Below are 6,185 nucleotides of genomic sequence, written 5' to 3'. Positions count from 1 at the left end.
GTATGTATGTATGTGGGTATATGAATAACGACCGCTTAAAATCGATTTCAAAGTTCTACTTTCGCTGTAGAAATTTTAGGTCTACGTTATGTAGTTTGACTATTGTCAATTAAACGAATGCTTTGTATTGCATGCGCTCCACGTTTTTCATTTTCAATTTCATAGATTGTTTATAATGACTTTTGCTAAAATTTCAAAATCAAAAGTTATCAAAACAAATTCTATGGGACTGAGAAATATTATTTTCTACTTTTTAGTCCATTTATAAAAGCGTTGTATATTAAAAAGTTTTTTTTATATTATTTATTTCCATTGAAATTATAAAATCTATTATATTTGAAGATGTCCACCAAAATAGTTCGCAAAAATATTAAGATTTACGTGAGCTGGATCGATTTGAAAATACCTCTAAATATGGAGTTTGCTTGAATAAAAATAGTTTCTTAAGAATTTTTTTTTGAGAAAAATCCCCTCGAATGACAAAACGATTTAGGCGTAAAAAATTTGCATAAAAATAAAAAAAATAAATTAACGGAATTATAATGATGAGGTTTTTGATGCTGTTTTTTAACTTAAAAGATTGGAATAAGAAAAACTTTAATAAGAGGTGTCATTGGAAAGGTATTTTCTCACCCTTTTTATTTCTTTGCTAATAAACTCATCCAAAGGATGAAAGAGAAAGGTAGGATGAACGAACGTCATTCAAAGTTGAATTAAGATGTGTTGTATTTGAAAAAATGGGACACGCATGACTTGTTTTGGACAGAAATTAAAACAGTGTGAAAATACCTTTCTACTGAGATCCCATAAGTCTAAATCAGAAGAGTTTTGGCCCAGTTATTCAAGTTTTTCGTAAATCCATCTTTGAAAAAAGTAAAAAAACAGCATCAAAAATCTCATTGTTACGATTCCGTTGAAAAGATTTTTAAATATTTGTATGTGCAGATTTTTTAAGCTTAATCTTTTTTGTCATCTGAGGGGACTTTTTTCAAAAAGTTTTTTAAGAAACTATTTTTAGATATTCTTAAAAAACTCCATTTTTGGAGGTAGTTTCAAATCGGTCCAGCTTACTTAAATCTAAATATTTTTCCGAAATATTTGGGTGGACGTCTTAAAATATAATACATTTTGTAATCCCGGCGAAAAAAACCGCAACTTTTTTTGGTGATGCAGTCTAATGTATAATAATGTTTCGGCACTTACACATTTTCTAAGGGTTCGGCCGAGCTTCTCCTCCAGTTGGTGGTGTGCGTCTTGATGTTGTTACACAAAAGGAGGGCTTTTTCATGGCAGAAATGCACTCTGAGTTTTGCCATTACCTACCGAGTGCGACCGCTGTTAAAAAAATAATAATTTCTAATTTAGATGTTTCCCAGACCAGAGATCGAACCCAGGATCTACCGAGGGGTAGTCCGCATCTCTAACCACTCAGCCATAGCTTTTACATAAAAAACGTCAATATTACTTTTTGAGATTCTGTAAAACTCTGTTTTCTAGTTAAACGAATTACATTAGCCTGAATACACTACACTTGTCAGAATGTGCGAACTTGTTGACGTTTTGATAAATGAACATATTTTCTTAAGGCAGTCGTGCGTATGTTAAGATTTTTGCAATTGAATGGAAATTCTTAAGTATGCGTATATGTATATTGTACATACCCTGATTGCTTTGACCACATCTGTACACATGTATGTATATATTTCTTATGTTCAGATATGTAGCATCGTCCCTTTCGCCATTTAGGATCTAAGGATGTGCTTTTTAGGGTAAAATTTAATGGGAAACTTAACCAAGTATGCAGATACTTACATATTTATGTACGTTTTTAGACATACATTTCGCTGGTCACGTGTAACATATGTAAATATGTATATATCGTTACCCTAATATAGAAAGAACCTATCTCACATAGTCGCTGAAATACAAAAAGCCGTAACTAACTAAAAATCCAGGGCTCGAATCGTAACAGCAACTTGTCACATAAAAAATCAAATTTTGGATTATAAATTTCGTTTACGAGACGAGCATTACGTTCACGACTGTTATAATCCGAAATAAGCATTTTTACGTGACGAGTTGCTCGTTCAAGGCAGTTACGATTCGAGGCCAGAATTCACTTTTTAATTCTTTATAATGCATTTTATCGAGTTATAAGTCCCCACGTCGTTTTATGCAATACAAAATTGTAGTTAGTTACAGCTTTTTTGCATTTCAACGGCCTTACCCTATATGTATATAGGTATGTATTATGTATGACTACGACTCGACTACTTTACGTTGCTTTCAACTGACTAGTTTTACATGATGATGTCACAAAAAAAGTTAGTTTATTTTCAGCTAACTACTAACTGGTTATCTATAAGATGACTTGAAGTGTGCTAATTAATGGAATGTTTTTGCCTTTTTTTCTGCTAAAGAGATAGAGTATATGTATTCGATTAAGAATGTCCAAGATTTAGCTTTCCCTGATATATACATATTTGATGTTGGCTTTTTTGCCTTTTTTAAGATATTTGCCTTTTTTTCATTCTCTACCTTAAAGGCCAGTATGCAGGTTTCAATAAAGGGCTAATGTCAAATTTCCTAAAGGCAGTACGCAGTTGACAATAGTCGTTGCTTTAGCATTTTGGGTATGCTAAAGACAGATTGGAGAAACGAAAACAAACAAGATCATTGCAAGTACACACGGCGAAGAACCCGCGCAATTCGTAAAATAGATTTTCTTAATTTCAATATTTTTAATTTTTATACGGACAAAAGTATTGGCACAAAGAACTTTTCACAACGCGTGCAAAGTTTTTTAACAAATTTCTTTTCGATAATCTTTTATAAAAACATGGCTAATATTACGGCAAAAACATAAAAATAAAATTCCAAAACTTTTTGCAAATAGATTTCCAATTTTTAACGCCATTTTTGGAATAACTTGGAACCTTTATTGTATTAAAACTTAATGGGCTACAAAACTGCATACTCAAAATCTTTCTAGAAGATCTATTTAAAAAGTTGCAATTTCTTTGAATTTTTCTGAGTTCTGCATAAAATTTAGACATTTTATTTTTATGTTTTTGTTGTAATATGAGTTATGTTTTTTATAAAAATATAGTGAAAAGAAATTCGAACAAAAACTTTGCATACATTGTGAAAAGTTATCTGTGTTAATTAAGGCGGGTCCACCGTTCATGTCCGGACAACTTTTTGTTTGCTCTCAAATTTGCCGGAGAGGGTGCTGAAGTACGGTTCACCGTTCAATTCGGCACATTTTATTTTGTTCTGAAGCAAACAGCTGATGATATAAACGAGAACGCAGCAACCCGAATCATCAAGTCGTTCGGACAGAAAATCAAAATCAATTTGATTCGAACAAAGAGTGTTCAGCACATTTTTGTCGCGCTCTCACTGAGACAAGGTGGGAAAGGAATGCGTAAAATTACTAGCAAAAAGTGACCGTACACGAACGGTGAATCCGCCTTTACTTTTATCTGGAAGGGCAATTTTGAAATATTTTCAACTGCAATAATAGATTTTGTCAAAGTCAGAAGCGTTAACCACTGCGCTATGCACATCACGTAAACTCTTGTTGCTAATTCATTTTCCTTATTCAACCAACTACTATCAAGTGCAGCTGATTTGCCGCTATTTAAATTCGACAGCGTGGTTCTTGTTGTCAATTCTATACATCCATTTGCTTATTTTGCTTTTTTGTATAGTTTCAGGCAGGCTCTTCCTAAAATATGTATTTGTCAATGTTATTGTGGCTTATAAACATTTTATTTTTAATATTTTTATTGAGCTCTGACTTTGAACATCGAATTCGCAGGTTCGATCCCTGCTGAAGTCTAGAAAAAAGAAGTCTGATGAAGAGATGTGGTGATCTCCGAAATAGCTGCTATAACTTCTACCGCTTAGACTTTGTTGCTTTTTCAATTTTTCCTAATAAACAATCGTGGTGCAAAGCTCAATAAAAATATTAATTATTTCTTGCTTTTTAATAATTTCGTAATTAAAGAAATTGTTTCTTTTGAAAATTTGTTTGATACAAAAAAATTCAGTGGGTTTCGTAGTTAAAAGCACAGTATTTTGATATAAGTTTTATAATTGTGTGACTATCCGAAATGGAGAAAATTGCTTTCGAACACAGACCGTCTACAGACCGGCTTGCTGACATATAAAAACCAATTTGCATTTTGGACCGTCTGCAGACGGCATTGCGGGTTCGTAGGTCAACATTGTGTAAGAGAAAGCTGAAAATATGTGTAAGTATATCGGCGAGCCCGTCTCCAGACGGTCTTGGTTTTTCTCCCCTGTAGGAAAAAGTTACTGTCACAGATCGAAATGGACATCAGTTTTGGATTTCTCGTGCTAAAATCACCCATTCCTGAATTTTTCAACTCATAAAAAAATTGACCTACTAGAGGGTTAATAAGGAAAAAGTTTCTTCAAAATCTTGGGTTTTAATAAACACTGAAGCTAATTTATGAATGTAATAGATGTTTTTAGATTCTTTTAGGTCCCTAGTGAGTAATCTAACGACCTTTGAATTTTGAAAGAATATTATATGTGTGACGTAGTTGTAAGCAGTGCGCGCTTCCACTCCGCAGGACCTCGGTTCATGCCCTGGTCAAAGCAAGGTCGCAAAAAAAATGTAGAAACAAGGTTTTTTATTAACAGCGGTCGCCCCTCGGCAGGCAATGGCAAACCTCCGAGTGTATTTCTGCCATGAAAGACAGCTTCTAATAAAAATACACTCGCTGTTCGGAGTCGGCGTAAAACTGTAGGTCCCTCCCCTTTGTGTGACAACATTAAGGCGCACGCCACAAATCGGAGGAAAAGCTCGACCAAACACTAACATATGTGTAAGCGCGAATATATTATTATTATTTTATGTGAATGTTACTTCTTTACCACTGAAATATGTATATGTTTTCCATTCGTTGGGAATTTTGTGGGATAAATTTTTAAGATGTGGATAATTGAGCTATTTTTTCCCGATTTTCGTGGGATTTTTAACAGAGAATGTCTGGAATCACTGCACCCACCCAGTATTTTCTGAAATTATTGATCATATACGAGTATTATTTGAGTCCTCTGTGCGATTAAAAGAATCATAAATGTGCTCATATTCTGATCATAAAGACTCTTTTGACGGTAGAAAATGGTACCGTGCCCACGATTCTTCTTGACGAGTCTTTTATTACTCACTTTTCTGCTCAGTTTTGACTCTTTTTCGAGTAATTTTCAATTGTATTTCTTATCATGTGCGAGTTTTTTCCGAGTAATTTTTTAGTAGTATTTGTAAACATTTCTGAGCCTTTTCGAGACAATTTTCAGTCGTAGTTCTATTTATTTTCAGTCTATTTTCAAATCGTTTACGCTGCGAAAAATTAAATAAGAATTAAAGTAATTTGTAATTAGCAAATCAACATATTTTATATTGAGTTCAAAAGAAGCGTTAATGAAATAACGAAATTGTTTTTTTTTTTAATAAAATTCATCATTACAGTTAAAAATATTCCAAAATTACCCTCCTGGATAAAAGTAATTGAAACAGAGAACTTTTCACAATGTATGCAAAGCTTTTATTCCAATTTCTTTTCGCTAGGCTTTTATAAAAAACATAGCTTATATTTAACAACAAAAACATAAAAATTAAATGTCTAAACTTTGTGGGGAACTCAGAAGAATTCAATAAATTTGCAACAATAAACGCCTCATCTGAATAAATTTTAATACATATATGTATAAAGCCAGTGGAAACGCATTCGAAATATGTCTGGATCAAAGTGGTTTTTAACATATTGCTTGGTAATAAGTATGTTGTAAATATTTCCATTTAAATTCAGGGACGGAAAATAACCGTTAAATATCAAAATTTTTATTTTCAAATCATTGCGCAAACCGTATTTTTAATGTTTAGTTTTAAGACCAAGAATAATCACTAAATTTGGATGTTTTTTCGTCAAAATTTAATCGTTATTTTTAGTTTTTAGTTTTTTTCTGATCATTTTTGACCGTTACAATAATCTGAAAAATTAAATCTGAAAGTGACCAGTATAGTATAATCGAAAAAAATAGAAGAAACGATTATTCCTTATCGAAAAAAATCGTAAAATAACGGTTAAATTTGATTAGAAATATAACGGGTGATTTTTTTGAGGTTAGGATTTTCATGCATTAGTATT

This window comes from Rhagoletis pomonella, unplaced genomic scaffold, assembly GCF_013731165.1.
Source record: "Rhagoletis pomonella isolate Grant_MI unplaced genomic scaffold, Rhpom_1.0 Rhpom_scaffold_00006, whole genome shotgun sequence".
In the NCBI taxonomy this organism is placed as follows: Eukaryota; Metazoa; Arthropoda; class Insecta; order Diptera; family Tephritidae; genus Rhagoletis; species Rhagoletis pomonella.
The sequence above is the reverse complement of the archived record's forward strand: the minus strand, read 5'-3'. Positions refer to the sequence as shown.